This window comes from Tamandua tetradactyla, chromosome 3, assembly GCF_023851605.1.
Source record: "Tamandua tetradactyla isolate mTamTet1 chromosome 3, mTamTet1.pri, whole genome shotgun sequence".
Lineage (NCBI taxonomy): Eukaryota > Metazoa > Chordata > Mammalia > Pilosa > Myrmecophagidae > Tamandua > Tamandua tetradactyla.
In genome coordinates, this window is record NC_135329.1 from 131808287 (window position 1) to 131826802 (window position 18516).

At 38.3% G+C, this 18516-nt stretch overlaps 1 long non-coding RNA gene across 1 annotated transcript in view; it reads right to left on the reverse strand.

The window, feature by feature from the left end:
- LOC143677675 (uncharacterized) overlaps positions 1-18516 on the reverse strand; it is a 215482-nt gene that overhangs the window by 73528 nt on the left and 123438 nt on the right. The window contains exon 3 of the long non-coding RNA XR_013172788.1: positions 17386-17476. This is a non-coding gene — a long non-coding RNA (uncharacterized LOC143677675). The remainder of the gene's footprint in view (positions 1-17385; positions 17477-18516) is intronic.

Genomic DNA, 18516 nt, shown 5'->3' on the forward strand with positions numbered 1-18516 from the left:
ATATAATCATTATCAAAGATCAAGGCTACTGGATTACAGTTCAATAGTTTCAGATATTTCCTTCTGGCTATTCTAATACACTAGAAACTAAAAAGAAATATCTATATAAATGAGTCAGTAGTCATAATAATTTGCTAAATCCTAACTTCCCCTCATTTGATCATTCTCTCAAATCCTCAGGAATATCTGGGCAATGACCATTCTAACTATCTCATGCTGAAAAGAGGTGTTGATATTATGGGGTAGAGGAATGAAACTGGTTGATTTTCTTGGAGAGACTGGTACCTCTGGGTTTCAGGGTTTGTCTGACATAGGAGCCATCTGGAGGCCTTATGTTCCTGGAAAAAAAATAAAACTTAACAGGTTAAACTTTTATAGAGTCTTTGATAGAGTCCAGGGTATTCTTCAGGGTTTTCAGGACTGCTGTTGGTTGGGGCTTGGTATTCTGTGCCAATTTGCAATACTTAGCTGAAGCTTGCTAAAAGTAACCTCCAAGATTACCTCTCAACTCTGATTGAAATCTCTTAACCACTGCAACTTTATTTGGTTTCATTTATCTTCTCCCTTTTGATCAAGAAGGCATTGTTGATCCCATGATGGCAGGGCCAAACTCATCCCTTGGAGTCATGTCTCACATCGCCAGGGGGATTTACACCGCTGGGAGTTATGCCCCATGTAGAGGGATGGGTAGTGAGTTTGTTTGCAGAGTTTAGCTTAGAGACATAGGCTACATATGAGCAACAGAAGAGGTTCTCTGAGGGTGGCTCTTAGGCATAATTACAAGTAAGATTAGCTTCACCATTATAGAAATGAATTTCTTAAGGGCAAGCCTCAAAAATGAGGGCTTGGCTTATTAAATTGGGAGTCCTTAATGCTTGAGAGAATATCAATAATTCCCAAGATCTTCCTGGGGAGGTTTAATAGGTCCACATTTTTCTTCAGTCCCTCAATGGACTTTGCAAATACTTTTTAATTTTCTGGCTAAAATACTCTGGGATGTATTGAGTATTACAATAACCTGTACAGTATAACAAGCTCTCATTCCCTATTCTAGGTCACAAGTAATCAGTTTAAACGAACTGACCAGACAGGTTAAATAAGATAGTGTGCTAGAGAGAATTTAAATTTTGGACAAAATAAATATTCCTTTCTTTGGTCTCACACAGAAGTTGAAGTTTTAAAATACAGACAATAGCATACTTTGTCCTATATTCTGATTTACCTTAGTCCTAACCAGATCAACTTCATTCACATCTCTAATTGAAGTCTGATCTCTTTTTTAGATTCTTTAACAGTTGCTGTATGGAGCAATGCTGACTTTCAGAGCTGCAGGACTCTAACTCTGAGCATCAGGTGTTACACAGATAACCAAAGTTCCAAGGAGCTATCATGTTGTACAAAAACAGCACAGCAATCTCATAATTTAGGGATAACAGTAAAACTCAGGAATAAATGTGTGCTGTAAGAACTTACAATCTAGGGACTTTTACTATGAGCTTTATTGAACATTCTGTACTTGTATTAGTTAGGGTTCTCTAGAGAAACAGAATCAACAGGGAACACTTGCAAATATAAAATTTATGAAAGTGTCTCATATGACCATAGGAACGCAGAGTCCAAAATCCACAGGGCAGGCTGCGAAGCCAATGACTCCAATGGATGACCTGGATGAACTCCACAGGAGAGGCTCACCAGCCAAAGCAGGAATGCAACCTGTCTCCTCTGAGTCCTCCTTAAAAGGCTTCCCATGATTGCATTTAGCATCACTAATTGCAGAAGACACTCCCCTTTGGCTGATTACAAATGGAATCAGCTGTGGATGTAGCTGACGTGATCATGACCTAATCCTATGAAATGTCCTCATTGCAACAGACAGGCCAGCGCTTGCCCAATCAGATGAACAGGTACCACAACTTGGCCAAGTTGACACCTGTCCCTAACCATGACAGTACTCTTTAATCATCTATTGTGCAATCTCTGCCCACTTTCTATTTCCTTCTAACCTGTGCTCTTAAATTTAATTCTCAAAGTTTCCTCATTGTAGTTTATATTAGTGAGACCATACAAGATTTGTCCTTTTGTTTTTGGCCTATTTTACTCAACTTTACAGTTTTAAGGCCATAAATATGTCCTAACTAAGGCATCCAGAGAAAGATACCTTGGCTCAAGGAAGGGTGATCTGGGAAGGCAAATGGCTGGTCTCTACTGGTTTTTCTTCCTAGTTCTGTTGTTTCTAGTTTCTGATGCCAGAGGTTTCCTTCTTAAGCGTCTGTGAATATTCACTTAGCTGCTCTGGGACAAAACTCTGAGTTTCATCTCTGAGTTTAGCATCTGCCAGGACTGGAGATTTTTTCATTTCATGTTATGGCTATTTCTGTGAGTCCTTGCTTAGCACCCAGGCCATTTCTGTCTTGATCTCTGAACATCTACATCAGCTGTCACCTCTAAAGTTTCTCCAAAATGTTTCCCCTCTAAAAGACTCTAGTAATCAAGATTCACCTTGAATGGGTGTGGTCATATCTCCATCTACTCCAAAGCTCACACCCACAATTGGGTGTGTCACATCTCTGTGAAGATAATCTAATAAAAATTTCCACCCTATGCTGCTGCATCAGGATTAAAAGAAATGGTTGCCCCCATAAGATTGGATCAGGATTAAAACATGGCTTTTCTGGAGTACATAATAAATTCAAACTGGACACAAGTGTATAAAACACCAATGATTTTTGTGTTTTGATCTTGTGTCCTGCCACTTTGCTGTACTTGTTTATTAGCTTTACTAGCTTTACTGTAGATGCTTCTGGATTTTTCTATATATATAGAATCAAGTCATCTGCAAATGTTGAAAGTTTTGCTTCTCCCTTTTCAATTTGGATGTGCTTTATTTCTTTTTCTTGCCTAATTGCTCTAGAGGAACTTCCAGCACAATATTGAATAACAATGATGACAGTAAGCATCCTTGTCTTATTCCAGAATGTAGAGGGAAAGCTTTCAGTATTTCCTCATTGAACACGATGTCAGCTGTGGGCTTTCATATATCCCCTTTATCATGTTGAGGATGTTCCCTTCTATTCCTATCCTTTGAAGTGTTTTCAAAAAGAAAGGATATTGAATTTTGTTAAATTCCTTTTCTACATCAATCAATATGGTTCTGTGCTTTTTCCCCTTGACTTATTAATGTGGTGTATTACATTCATTGATTTTCTTGTATTGAACTACCCTTGCATGCCTGGAATAAAACCCACTTGGTCGTGGTGTATAATTCTTTTAATGTGCTGTTGGATTCAATTTGCAATTATTTTGTTGAGGATTTTTGCATCTATATTCATTAAAGAGATTGGTCTGTAATTTCCTTTCCTTGTACTATCTTTGTCTGCTTTTGGTATTAGTGTGATGTTGGCTTCATAGAATGTAATAGGTAGCTTTCTCTCCTCTTCAAAAATTTTGAAAAAATTGAGCAAGATTGGTACTAGTTATGTCCTGAATGCTTGGTAGAATTCACATGTGAAGCCATCTGGTCTTGGACTTTATTTTGGGGGAGGTTTTGATAAGTAAGTCAATCTCTTTACTTGTGATTGGTATGTTGAGACCTTCTGTCTCTTGTTGGGTCAGTGTTGGCTGTTCATGTTTTTTAAAGAAGTTATCCATTTCATCTAAGTTGTCTAGTTTGTTAGCATATAGTTGCTCATGTTATCCTCTCATTATCTCCTTTATTTCTGCAGAGTCAATAGTCATGTCTCCCCTCCCATGTCTGATTTTATTTATTTGCATACTCTCTTTTTTTGTCAGCCTAGCTAAGGGTCATAAATTTTATTGATATTCTCAAAGAATCAATTTCTAGTTTTGTTTATTCTCTCTATTGTTTTCATATTCTCAATTTCATTTATTTCTGCTCTAATCATTGTCTTCTGTTTGCTTTGTGGTTAACTGCTATTCTTTCTCTAGTTCCTCCAGTATACAGTTAAGTCCTCAATTTTTGCTTTCTTCTCTTTTAATATAGGCATGTAGGGCAATAAATTTCCCTCTCAGCAATGCCTTCATAGCATCCCATAGTTTTTTTGTTTTTGTTTTTGTTTTTGTTTTTGTAGCCCATAAGTTTTTATGTGTTTTCTTCTCATTTTCATTTGCTTGGAAATATTTACTGACTTCTCTTGTAACTTCTTCCTTGACCCACTGGTTGTTTAACAGTATGTTGTTTAGCCTCCATATATTTGTGAATTTTCCAGCCCTCCACCTGTTATGGACTTCCAACTTCATTCCATTATGATTTGAGAAAGTGTTTTGTATAATTTCAATCCTTTTAAATTTATTGAGACCTGCTTTGTGACACAACATATGGTCTATCTTGGAGAATGATCCATGAGCACTTGAGAAAAATTTATATCCTGTTATTGTGGGGTGCAATGTTCTGTAAGTGTCTGTTAAGTCTAGTTTGCTTGTCATATTATTCAAGATCTGTTTCCTTATTGATCCTCCATCTAGATGTTCTCTCTATTGATGCAGTGGTGTATTAAAGTCTACAACCATTATTGTAGAGGTGTCTACTCCCTACAGTGTTGTCAGTGTTTGGATCATATATTTTGGGGCACTCTGGCCAAGTGCATAAATATTTATGATTGTTATTTCTTCTTGATGAGTTGTCCCCTTTATTAATACATATTTTCCTTCATTGCCTCTTTTTATTGTTTTACATTTGAAGTCTAATTTGTCAGATGAGAGTATAGCTACACCCACTCTTTTCTGATTGTTGTTTGCACAAAATATCTTTTTTCAACCTTTCATTTTCAACCTATTTTTGTCCTTGGGTATAAAGTGAGTCTCTTGTAGATAGCATATAGATGAGTCCTGTTTTTTAATTCATTCTGCCAGTCTATTTCTTTTGATTGCAGAGTTTAATCCATTGACACCTAATGTTATTGTAAAGGTAGTACTTTCTTCAACCATTTTGCTCTTTGGATTTTATATGTCATACCTTGTTTTTCTCTCTTTCTTTTAACCCTTTTAGTTACCCTTTATTTCTACACCCTTCTCCAAATCTCTCTTTCCTGTCTTTTCCCATCTATCTGTAGCACTCCCATTAGTATTTCTTATAGAGCAGATCACTTGTTCATGAACTCCCTCAGAGTTTGTTTATCTATAAATATTTTAATCTGTTCCTTATTTTTAAGGACAATTTTGCCACAAAAACTGACTTCTTGGCAGTTTTTCTCTTCCAGTATCTTAAATAAATTATACCATTGCCTTTTTGTCTCCATGGTTTCTCCTAAGAAATCTGCATCTAGTCTTATTGAGCTTCCCTTGCATGTGATGGATAGCTTTTCTCTTGTGGCTTTCAGAATTCTGTCTTTGGCATTTGACAATCTGCTTAGTAAATGTCTTGGAGTAAATCTATTTGATTCTATTCTGTTTGAGGCACACTGTACTTTTTGGATTTGTAACTTTATGTCTTTTGTAAGAGTTGGGAAATTTTCAGTGTTTTTCCTCCATTATTCTTTCTGCCCTTTCTCCTTTTTCTTCTCCTTCTGGGACACACATAACATATATATTCATGTGTTTCATGTTGTCATTCAATTATCTGAGACTCTGCTCATATTTTTTCCATTATTTTCCCTATCTGTTGTTTTAAATGTAGGATTTCAGATGTCGTGTCCTCTAGTTCACTAATCCTTTCTTCTCTCTCTTCAAATCTGCTGCTGCATGTCTCCATTGTGTTTTCATCTCTTCAATTGTGCCTTTCATTCCTGTGCTGATTTGAAACTATTGTGCACCCCAGAAAAGACATGTTCTTCTAGTCCAATTTGGTGGGGACAGTCCTATTGTTGGGTGGGAACCTTTGCTTAGATTGTTTCCATGGAAATGTGACCCCACCTATTCAAGGTGGGTCTTAATCTGCTTGCTGGAGATCTTTAAGAGAGAAACTTTTTGGAGAAGCCCAGAGAATCTAAAAGGTTCTCTTTTTAGGACAACACCCAGGAGAAGCCATAAGGACCCACAGGAGCTTCCAGAGCCATTTTGAAACCAACCCAGGAGAAAGGGCCAGCAGCCATTGCCATGTGCTTTTCTCATGTGACAGAGGAAACCTGGATGCCAGGAAACTTTCCTGCAAGAAGGTTTCCCCTTGTTGGTGCAAGAGGAATTTGAACATTTTCATGACCTTAGAATTGTAACCTGTAAGTTAATTTCTAAAAGTCAATTGATTTCTGGAATATTGCATTCTGACAGCTTTAGAAAACTGAAACAGATTTTAGTACCAGAGAAGTGGGGTGCTGCAATTTGCAAATACCAAAAAAAAAAAAAAATGCTGATATGGCTTTATAAATGGATAAATGGAATATTCTGGGAAAACTGTGATATGCTCAATAGAAAAGACCTGCATTGCTTTGAACAGACTGTTGGTAAAAATGTGAAATCTAAAGATATTCCAAAGAGAACTGAGTTAGAAATGATGAATGTGTCATTACAAACTGGAAGGAAAATAACCCTTGTTTTAAAATGGCAGATACTTTGGCCAAATTGAGTATTTGTGCTTGATGGAAGGCAGAATTTGAAAATGATGAGCTGGGATATATATCTGAGGAAATCTCAAACTAAATATGGAAAATACAGCCTGGCTTCTCCTTGCAGGTAATAGCAAAGTGTGAGAGGAAAGAGATAAGCTGGCAACTGAACTCTAGGGTACAAATAAACCAGAAACTGATAAGTTGGAGAATTCTGAGCTTTTGGTAAATGAGTCCCCAGAGAATAGGATTTAACCAGACATGGAACCAGTCAGCCATCTCAAGCGAGGATTAGAAATGAAGTTATCCAGGGAGGATTTGTGGAAAGTCCTATTGTCTGATGGTTGTGACCCCTGTCACATGCTGCATAGAAAAACTGACAAGTGTGTTTCAGGATCAGTATAAACAGAAGTACTGCCAGTCTGGACTAAAAAGGACAGAAAAGAAAAGGGACAGATTGAAGAGAAAATTACTTCAGAGACGGAACCATGGAATCCAAGGTCTATAGCTAAGTCACTTCGGGCCAGGAGAGCAGACCCACATAAGGACATAGAAATGGTGAGTTTGCCCCAGAGTTTATAGAAGGTGGTCCTTTCACCCTGTTGTTCAGGAAGAGTTTTGTCGTCCCACGTCTCACAGAGGGTATAACACATTCCCTGATGATTAGGAAGAGTCTGGTCACAACCTCAATGTTCTGAAGGAGTTAAATGTGTGCCCTAGAGATGGTAGAAATTCTGGGTGCCCACCCAGATGCTTGGAAAAGGTAGAGCCAAGAAAAGCATGGTTTTCCCAATGCTTGGATATGTTAAAATCCTTGCTCCAGTGTTTGAGAGAGCAGGGTTACTGCATAAGCCCTTGAAGAGGGTAGAACTGCTGTTCTCTCAAGCCCTAAGGATAACACATCATTCTATGAATGACTCTCAGACTTCAAAATCTAATTGAGCTTGCCCTGAAGATTTTGGAAACTATTTGGAACATTTGACCCCTGTTTTCCTTCCAATTTCTCCCTATGGAAATGGGAACATTTATCTGATGACTGTTCCTCCTTTCTATACTGGAAGCAGATAACTTATTCTCAGTTTCACAGGTCCACAGCTGGAGGAGAATTTTGCCTTAGGACAAAACGTGCCTGTAATTGATTTTGATAAAACTTTGTATTGTACTTGTACTGTTACAGAAATATTTTAAAGCTTTTGTGATATTGTGATGGAATTAATGTATTTTGCATATGGAAAGAACATGCCTTTTAGGGGTCCAGAGGGCGAAATGTGCTGGCTTGAAACTGCTATGTACCCTCAGAAAAGTCATGTTCTTCTAATCCATTCTTGCAGTTACAGACCTAGCATTGGGTGGGACCTTTTAATTAAATTGTTTCCATGGAGATATGACCCACCCAATTGAAGATGGGTGTTAATATTTTTTACTAGAGTTTTCTATGAAAAGAATAAAAGACAGTTCTACAACTAATTGTTGCAATGTGCTTTGAAATTTATTGCTTTTTTGTACATGTTATTTTTCACAAAAAAGAAAAAAGTTGATTGTGATGATAAATGCACAACTATATTATGATATTGTGAAAAAGTATTTATTTAATTTCTTTTATAATGTAAATAATAAATGCAAAATATATTTTTAAAATAATTAGAGAAAATATAGAGATCTCAGAGCCGATAGAGAGGATGAACAGATGAAACCAAGTGAAGCACATAGAGGGAGAGAGATACCCCAGAGACACTGAGAGGAAACGTACAAGACACAGACATCTCAGCGAGGTGTCCCTGGAGAAGCAAGCAAGAACCACAGATGCTCAGAGAGAAAGCCACTGGAAACAGAGGCTAAGAACAGCAGAACCCAGGAGTGAAGACCTGGCAAATGTCACCATGTGACTGAGGAGCCCTGGATGCCATCAGCCTTTCTTCAGAGTCAAGGTATCTTTCTCTGGATGCCTTAATTTGGACATTTTCATGGCCTTAGAACTGTAAACTTTTATCTTAATAAATCTCCATTGTTAAGAATCAAACCATTTCTGTTATATTGCATTCTAGCAGCTTTAGCAAACCTAAACAATATGTGTCTGGTCTTCGTCCTCCAAACAGTTGTTCCAGGCAGTTCCTGGTTATTTACCACCTGCCCTGGAGGATGAACTAAATCTCACACCCTCCCTATGTCACCATCTTGACCACACTGGTACTGTGCTCTTCTTTACAGATTCAAAGAAAAGTAAAGTCAAATTTTTTCCTCTCATCCTGCTCACAATCTAGAAAGAGATAGGGACAAGTAAATCACAACGCATTTTCTGGAAGCTGTACCTGAATCAGCAAGGCCAAAAGAAAACATAGCTCTTACCTTTTTTTTTGGCATGGGCAGGCACCGGCAATCGAAGCCCTTACCCTTTTATAAACACATATTCACAGACACACACTTACACACACACAAATCCACCATGCACTTTCACATATTACCATCTGACTATTTCAGGAACCTCATCCTTCCTTCATATTCCCCATGAAGGATTAATCTCACCGTTGACTCTGAAAGCTACCAGCTATCTGCACAGACCCCTATGACGTGGACTGTCTGGAATATACTGACACTGGAAAGTGGTTCTGCTCCTCTCAGTAACACATAATTTGGTAGAGTTCCTTTTGTTTTTCCAGTTTCCAGGTTTTTTTCTATAATTCTAAAAACTTCACTAGGAAAATTTTTCCTCACCCAAGTATTGTGATTTCAACAGTGCAAATTGCTGTCTTCTCAAACTTTAAACCATATATGAATCATCTGAGAGTTTGTTAAAATGTGGATTTTGATTCAGAAATTCTGGGATGAACCTGAGATTCTGAATTTCCAACACTCCCAGGTAATGCCAATTCTGATGGACCAAGGACTACTATTCTAGAGCAAGGTACCTAAGAATCCACAGCATTTACACACCATTTAGCAATTCAAATCATTATACGCTAACCAATACTTATGGAATGCCAAGCTGCGCTTACCTGAATCAATTTAATACCTAAAAATTGAGAATAAGTATCCCAACCTGACTTGACTAAAATATGCCAGAACTGAAGTTGATGTCAGTAAAGCTTCTCAGCTCAGCTTGCATGTGGTACCTGGCATTCTGTGTTGGACATCGTCCATTTGTCCCTACAAATCCACTTTCCTCTCTTCTTCAGCCTATGCCTAGATGCAGAAGTCTGACTTTTAGGGTCTATAGGTCAACAGGGCTCCTCTGTCTTCTGGCTTCCAGCGGGGTTCAACCAGTGGGAAACTCCAGCAGAAAACTGGAGGGAGGAAGGAAAGTGAGGTCATGCTATTTATTCCCCTGCTCTGTCCCTGCAAGGCTGCTTTGGGCTGACTGCATCCATGGATAAAATTCATTGCTTTTCGCAAAGTGTTGTTTTCTGCAGAACTCGCTCTCTTTTCCCCAGTTGCCATAATGTCTCCCTCCATTCATCATTCAGGTCTAACACTCACACCTTTTAATAAGTCCCTTTGTAAATAAATCCTCCTCCAAGTACTCTAGTTCAAGTGTGTTGTTTACTTGCTTTTGGGACACTGACTAATATCATATTTCACCTCACCCACTGCAGGATCTGTTTGCCTTCTTGTTGATAACATCGAGGATAAAAACAGAAAGAGGGGCTGTCTGTGTGGTATGTAGAATGTGTGGAAGAAAAGAGCAGAGAACATCTTATAAAACATAAATCTTTGGAGCCTGATCTTCCCATCACTCTCTCTGACTATTGCAGTTTGACAAGCATTTAGGTGTCTGACAAATACTGCTTCATACTGAAAGCAATAAATCCTTTCGCTAACAGCCCTAAGTCAGCACAGAATTAAACTACCAAATCACTACTTCTAGGCACACTTACTATTACGGTCTCACCACAAGGGACTATGGTCCTTGACTAGTCCATCTTTTAAATATGAAATTTCTTCAGTTTTAAAAAATCCTTATTCATTTTATGCTCAGATAGGCTTCTTTATCATTCTCTTTATTTTCTACTTGTGGAATTTTTATTAGTCATATATTTTAGCATCTGGATTTATTCTCTAGTTTATTAACTTTTCTTCCATTAGTTTCCATCTCTTTATTTCCTTGGTCTGTGCTTTGAGAAACTTTCAGAGTAGGTAGTCTAATACAGTGGTTCAATTCAAGGGCTCTCCTTGGATTCAAGATTCGTGGTGTGACTTTGGACAAATTGCTTATCCTCTCTGCCTCAGTTTCCTAATGAAAAATTGGAGATGAAAAGAGTACCTATGTGAAATCATTTTTATGAGTATGAAATGAGATAATACAGGCTGAATTTTAGAGTATTGACTGGTACATAGCAAGCACTCAATACTCAATAAATATTAGGTAACATTAGTTTTCTTCAACTTAAGTACATGGTTCACTAAATCACTTTTCAGTTATGTCCAGTCCATTACATTGAGTTTTATTATTTCAACAATCTTATTGTAAATTTCCATCATTTATAATTGGTTCTTTTTCATAGCATTCCATTCTTAGTTCATAACACCTTATTCCTATTTCATAAGTACTTATTCTGGTTTCATAGATATTTTTCTCTTTTATTTATTGAGGTTATTAAATGTACTTACATTTGTAATCCTTTACAAATGACTCCATTTTCTCTATTTCTCTAGAAGTAGGTTCTCCCTTTTATTGCGTTTTCCTTATATATCTGGAGATTTTAGGTATGAACTCATTAGGGCCAGGAGATTTTTCAATCCCTTTTACTGTATCATGATTTCTAAATACCAGCTCTAACTGGGGCTTGGTGCCAGTACCTAGGCCTTGCTCAGGTAGCTGCGTGGAGAACAGCCCACCTGGAGATGCAGTTCCAGACCCTGTTCCTGCAAGAGAAGCATGATTCTGGCCCTTAGGTTAAGTACAGATGCCACCACTCCAACTTCTGGCCTTGTGTTCCTACTCAGCTCTAACTCCAGGCAGTTCCTGTTTGTAGACAGGCATGGCAGTTCACCCCTGGCCATCATCTGACCTCAAGCAGAGCCACCTTCTTGCAACCTTTTCTCTTGTCTTCCAGGTCCAGTCATTTATTCAGCTGCTCTGTGCCCTACCCAGCACTTTCTCCCCCAGTATTATTCTCAGGCTCCTCTCATGTGCTTTTTCTTTTCCCACTGTCACTAGCTCCATATGATCCCCTTAACTTTGTCCTCAGAGTTACAGACCCATTTAATAAAGAATACAAGATATTCCTTATCAGAGTTTTTCTTGCCGTTCTTACCCCTCCAGTCCCTAGTTGCAGAAGTTCTTAAAACTGTCATGCCACATACTCTCAAAAACCTACAATCTCTTTAAGCTTTCCCATCTCCCCTCCACAGTCATTCTTGTAAGAAATACCAATATTAAAAGCCATTTGGTAGAATACTCACTTGCCATGTGGGAGATCTGGGTTCAATTCCCAGCCCATGCGCCCTCTTTCCCCCACCAAAAAAAGCTATTTGGGCCTTGGCAACACCAACCCCTTGGCATGATAGCAGGTCTTGAACCCAGGAAGTGTTGGGAGGGTAAAGAAAAGTGCCAAGAGGTGAAGAGGATTACCATATTCATACAGATCTCAACTCACTGTAACTCTTGCCCTTATTCAGTGGGTTTCTCTTTATAACTGCTACAGAATTCCCCAGCAAGTGGGGATAGAGGACTATGATCTTAGATATAGCATGATAGAACACATCCACCATCATGAAAACCTCATGGGCAACATATTTTTCCTCTCTCCTGCAGTATGGACTGGACTTAGTGACTTTTTATTCCTCAGGTCATATATATATATATATATATATGAAAATTATTAGCTTGTACACACACACACACACACATATTTCTCAAGATGAAATAATTTGTGTGGCAAGACTGCCTGCCTTCTTCCATGATTCATTTTCTCCTTTTCCATATGCTCTCTGCCTTCATAAATACCTTTAGCCTGTTCATTAATTTCCTGATAAATGTATTCAATTCTTCCCTCTGTTCCTTTTCCCCAACACTCCAGTTGCTTTTTAGAAGTTTTAGCTCTAACCTTATGCTCTCTGTCTCTCTAGCCCTGCAGTGATTGTCACTATCTTTCTGTGTTTCTCTTTCCTCAAAGTCTTGCAAAATATAACATACTGCAAAGCAGTGGTGTTCCTGGGATTTAGCATTTGGGGTGGCAGATGGGGTGGTAAAGAATCTGCTTGTGGGGGCTGGGTACATCCTCCAGCACTCCCAACCCATTGCATACATTTTGAAATAAAAATATTAAAGATAATGGAATTAGAAGCATATCAATATGGCATCTCTACTTAGTAGCTATTGAGAAAACAAACTCTTTACTAATAATTAATCCATCAGACCAACACATAGCTAAGTATAATCCCCTTGAAAACAAATAGGTAAGAGAGATTTGGCTTTTGAGTTCTTGCTACAACTTAGCCATTAGTGAAGAAGGCATTGGTAAGGGGGTTATTGCAATAGGAGGAGTTAAACTTGACTGTTTCATTTAGACTCACTTGAACCCTGGTTATTCACTGACTCTCATCACCCACACTATCCACAGACACATTTCGTAATAAAACCAGGACTTCTGTTGCTTAATCTTCATGTTAGAGTCATTCTTTTCATGTATCCCCCATCTAGATTGTAAGCGTCCTTGAAAATAAGGAACATGTTAATGCCTTGCAATGGGATTCACAGTCTGCACAATAAGAGGAAAGTAAGTTTTGTTTACAGAGTATCTTCTACGTATGAGCAATACACCATGTAGGCATTTCATTTATTTATTCTCATGTAATCATCGCAACAACCTTATGGTTGCTCATAGAGGTGAAGTAATTTTAGCGTGATCACAAAGCTAGCAAGAAAGCTGAGGAACAAAGCCCAATTTTCTTGATTCTAGGGCATATGTTCTTTATACTACACCAAGTCACTCAGTGTTGACTAGGAATGCATGAATGAGTGATGAATGAATGAAGCAATCAATCCTGAACCCAATGCACTTCAGTTCTGTTTGCAACTCTCTGATTGCAAAACAAAGAGTAGTCATTGAACAGTAAATGTGAAAAACAGGATTGTTTTGTGAAAAGAATGACATTCAGTTCTGAATTAAGACTTTCAGCATTTAAATATGTATGAAAAAGCCACAACACACAGTAACATCTCTCCTTACCAGGCTAGAAGTTTTACCAGTTTTATTATCCTGTTTGGCATTGATTGAACGGAAACAAAGGCAAAGCAAGGCCCAGGTCAATGTTATATGGGCTATTCTCATCAATCTAGAATTAGTATCAAGAGCTTTTGAAAGCTGCATCCTCTGCTCAGCAATCCATAATTTTTCAAATGCTAATGTAAAATGTTTTGCCTGATGCACTAATGGAAACTGTGCAACAAGAGGATACCTTTATTATCAATTAACCGGTACAGAATACCTAGTGAGGACAGACCCTGCACAGGTGCTATTGGGTTTTCTAGAGTAGGAAAACAGACTTCAGCTTCATCCTCTGTCATGATAGCGAAGCTAGAGATTTACATTAAGCACTGCAGATGGTATAGGATATTTTAATTACAATTCCAAATTGCTCTAAATAGCAAACAAAAACAAAAAAAAAAAACCAGACATATTAATTTGAAAGGACATAAAATTGCAGTCTTGGTGAGATAAAGCTTTCATTTAGTAAATCTTTCCATTTTGCCTGATCACTTCTGAGTAACTTTTTGGTCACTAAGGAGACTCACATGCAAAAAAGAAACTTTTCTATGGCTTATGAAAAAAAGAAAAAGCCCTTCCATTATGCTCTGTTTCTTTTGAAGAATTCCCTGAGGAACTCTTCTAAAGTTGAGGTAAATCAGCATACACAAATACATCCATTTACAATCTCCTTGGAAACTAGAATCACTGGCCAATTCAGGCAGCGAGCAGCAAAATGTTTTCTCCAGGTTTACTTGAAGAGAGAAAAATATTGTGAAAAATGCAAAAGGAACGTATATGTTGAGTTTCAGGGTTTGAAGTGCTATCCTCTAGAGGCCTACGTTTCCATGCACCAGAAAGATTGCTGTTTAATGCCAACCCTTCATGTTGTGCCATCAAACTGAAGTAAGCCAAGAAAAATGTTAATTATAAAAATGGTTACCATTTACAGAGTACTTAGCATGTGCAGGTAGGACGCTAAGTGTTTTAGCTACATAATCTAGTGGAATCCCCTCAGGCACATTTGGAGGTAACTAGTATTTTCCTCATTCTACAGAATAGGAAAAGGAGGCTCAAAAAGTTAAGCAATTCACATAAGGTCACACAGCTAATAAGTGATGAACCTTGGTGACATCACCCAGGTCTGTCTATTCCCCGGCTCTAAAACCATGTGACGGTGCCTGTGTGCTGAGTGCAATGCTACATCCCCACAGACACAGCAGCCTCATCAACAAGACTTCCTTGGCTAGAGTGTGATGATACAGTTAATGCTGAGCAATGAGCCTTTCCTTTCTAAATGCTTAAAAGGAACCACAGGTTTTCAGCGAGGACACTGAACCACTAAAATAAAGGCATGGGAGCTGTTCTGACAGATCTTATGGCCATTTATTTACCTATTACTCATGACCCCCTTGTGCATGAGTTTATACTGTAGGGAAAAATCCAAAATGAGGAAAGTAAAATTATTTGTGCTCTACCTCTATGTGGACAAAACGATTAAAAGACATACTGACACACTCACACACACACACACACAAATGGAAAACAGATTTGTTTTGACAACCTATTATACTACAAAAATATTTATGAATGTAAGCTGCAGCAAAGTGCATTCATCTTCCAAAAGCATGCGTGCGCGTGTACACACACACACACACACATACACAACACCAAAGGCTGCTTAGATTTGGGGAAGGTGAGAATATTGTCTCTAAATTAACTGCCCTTAGGCTAAGGGGGTGCATGAGAAGGAAGCTTCCAGTTTTCTATTATCAGGATTTCTCATAATGCCACTCTTTTCACAGAATGCTCTGATTTTTCACATCCACTGTTAAGTGACCACCCTTTATTTTGCAATCAGAGAGTTGAGCTGGCAGAACTGAAGTGCCTTGGCAGCTGCAGAGATGAAACTCAACTGAACAAACAGATTCTTAAGTGATGCTTAGATGGAAGAACTTGGAAATGGTTCAGAATGTTTAAAAATTCATTTAAATGTGTGATTGAATCCTGCTCATTACCCTCTCAGCGGTATATTATATATTCAATTCTTGATCATATAATAACGTTGAGGGTGGAAAATAAGAAAGGTACAACATTACCAACTCCTCTTATAATAGAAGAAGAGCAGCTTTGTTTATGTCATAAACAATAGTCAATAAATGCATATAACAAGTTGATTTTTCACAGCAGTCTATACCCAGAACTTGGAATACGCTATTTAGTTCTTTGGTCCAAATTTCTTGAGACAAATAAATCCTTCTGTACAGTAATCATACTAAAATCTTGGAGTAAACTGTGTGTAAAAGCTTACTGGCACAATTTTAGAATGTTGCTTAATGAGAATTGATGACAGACAACTTTACTCTACAGCACTGCCCAACACCTCTCTGATCTCATTTTCAAATCCCTCCCCTCTCTCACGCTGCTCACTTGCTTCCTTTGAATTTCTTAAGCATTTTCCCAAGTTAGAGTCATTGCACTTGCTATTTCCTCTGCTGGAAACATGCTTACTCCAGCTAGCCACGTGGCTTAAACCCTCCCGTCTTTCAATAGTCTGTCCTAATGTTACTTTACACCCTACCATTTTTTAACCTCCTAACCTGATTAGTTATGTTCTTCACATTTGCATCATCTGATATATATCTCTTTGATCCTTGACTCTCCTCTCCCACTAGAATGAAACCTCCATGAGCAAAAGAACTTTGTTACTTGCTGCAATAATTCCAGCACTTAGAAGTGTGCTTGGACATAGCAAATGTTCATGAACGAATGAATATTACTAGAGCCAGTTTAGAGTTGGGAGACACAGTGAGGTGGCTGCCTAAGATACCAATCTATAAAAGAGTTCTCAAACATCACTGAAAAGTAATGAGATAGAAAATATTTGTTTTAGCACCCCTCTCAAGAAGTCTTGTAAATGTTTAAAAGAATCAACCACATGAGGCTTAGGGAAGACTGATTAGCCCCATGGAAATATTAGTTAAACTCTCTAAGGAGAGTGGGTACAGTTATCTATAGGTCTTTTATTTTTTTCTTAATGGGGTTTGCATGATTGGGTCAGAGCAGAATCGCTTGGGTCAAACTAAAAGGCTTAAAAAGGCACCAATGGTTCTCCTCTCCCTTCCCTATTTCCTGTTCAGTCTGCCCTCTAAATAAATGTTGCATGAATAGTTAAATAATATTGGTTTGAAGAGGTACCATATCGTTAGTGTGCCTTGTGTACCCACATTCCTCTCAGAGAACCTATTGTGTTCAAGAACCTACAATGCTTCTCAATTACTTTTAGAGTGCATTCGAACTACTCAGTTTGGTTCACAATCCCTGCAATTTATGATTATGTTACGGTAGATGGGGAAAAAAGACCTCACAAATGATACTAAGTTTACAGACCTTAAGATAGGGGGATTAGGAGATTATCATGTTTATTCAGGTGGGCCCGATGTCATCACATCATATGGGCACTTAAAAGTGGAAAGGAAGGAAGAAGCATCAGGAAGACGTAGTGGAAGAGGGAGACCTAGGACTGATTTGAAGCATGTAAAGGGCTCACTGTGCCATTGTTGGCTTTGAAGATGGAGGAAGGAGTCAGGAGCCAAGGGAGGCGGGCACCTCTAGAAGACGAGTATAAACCCACCCACCAGCCAGCAAAGGAACAGGGGCCTTCTCCCTACCACCACGTAGAATTCAATTCGGCCAGTCACCTGAATGAGACTGGAAGGAGATCCTCCCCAAGAGTCCAGTGCCACCAACTCCTTAATATCAGCAATATGAGTCTTGAAGCAGAGAATCCAGCTGAGTCCATTGACATACAAAAAGAAAAAAAAACAACTATATGATGATAAATTTGTATTGTTATAAGCTATAAATTTGTGGTAATTTGTTACAGCATCAAGAGAAAACTAATACAAGACCTTTAATAATCTGGTTCCAATTTATATATACCAAACAAGATTCCATTACTCTGCTATATGAACCCACTGCACCAGTTAACCTGGGCTGTTTATGGTCCATAAGCATGCCGGCTTGTTAATCCCATTTAGTCCCTCCACTCAAGCCCTTTCTCCTGCCACACAAATTCAAACACAGCCCTTTGAGACTGAGTTTAACCCAAGAGCCCAACTTGTTCACCTTTTAACCTGCAAACCTAACAGGTTTTCCCACTTAGGGACTTCCAAGTGTCACACTATGATTCATATAATTACGTATTTAACTCAAGTGTCTTACTATTGTCTTTCTCAACAAAACCTAAAACCCTTCCTAAGCTGAAATCCTGTTTCCTTTGTGTCTAACAAAGCAGGTAACAATGATATACAATAAACATTTCAGAGGAACTTTTTCATTTCACTTCACATGCCCATTGGAGATTTTTATTTTTAGAGTATTTTATAATCTGCTAAAACAACAGTGTTGTCAAATATTTTTTGCAGCATGGTTGATTTCAGCTTGTATCACAGATCAGATGTGCAAAACCCTAACAGATTTGATCCTGAGACAGGAAGTGCTTAATTCATTTGTCTATCAGTTGGGCATTCCTTGCAGAGACAGTTCTCGCCTGATGCTTACTTTTCCATTCCATGTTGATTCCAAGGACTTTGGTGTTGTCAGTGTGAAAGCCATAATCACATCACGTGGAGACAGCTGACCTAACTTGGTGAAAGCAGTATTGTGTTTTATTGCCTAAACCATATCTGCAACTATCATTGCAGTAGGTAGACTAGATAAATGGCACCTTATTCTTTCAAGACTAAGCTCTTTTATTTCATAAAGAGAATTTGAGGTTTTATCTTGTTACTAGCAGACTTTTAATTAGTTCTCTTGGCATTTAACAAACT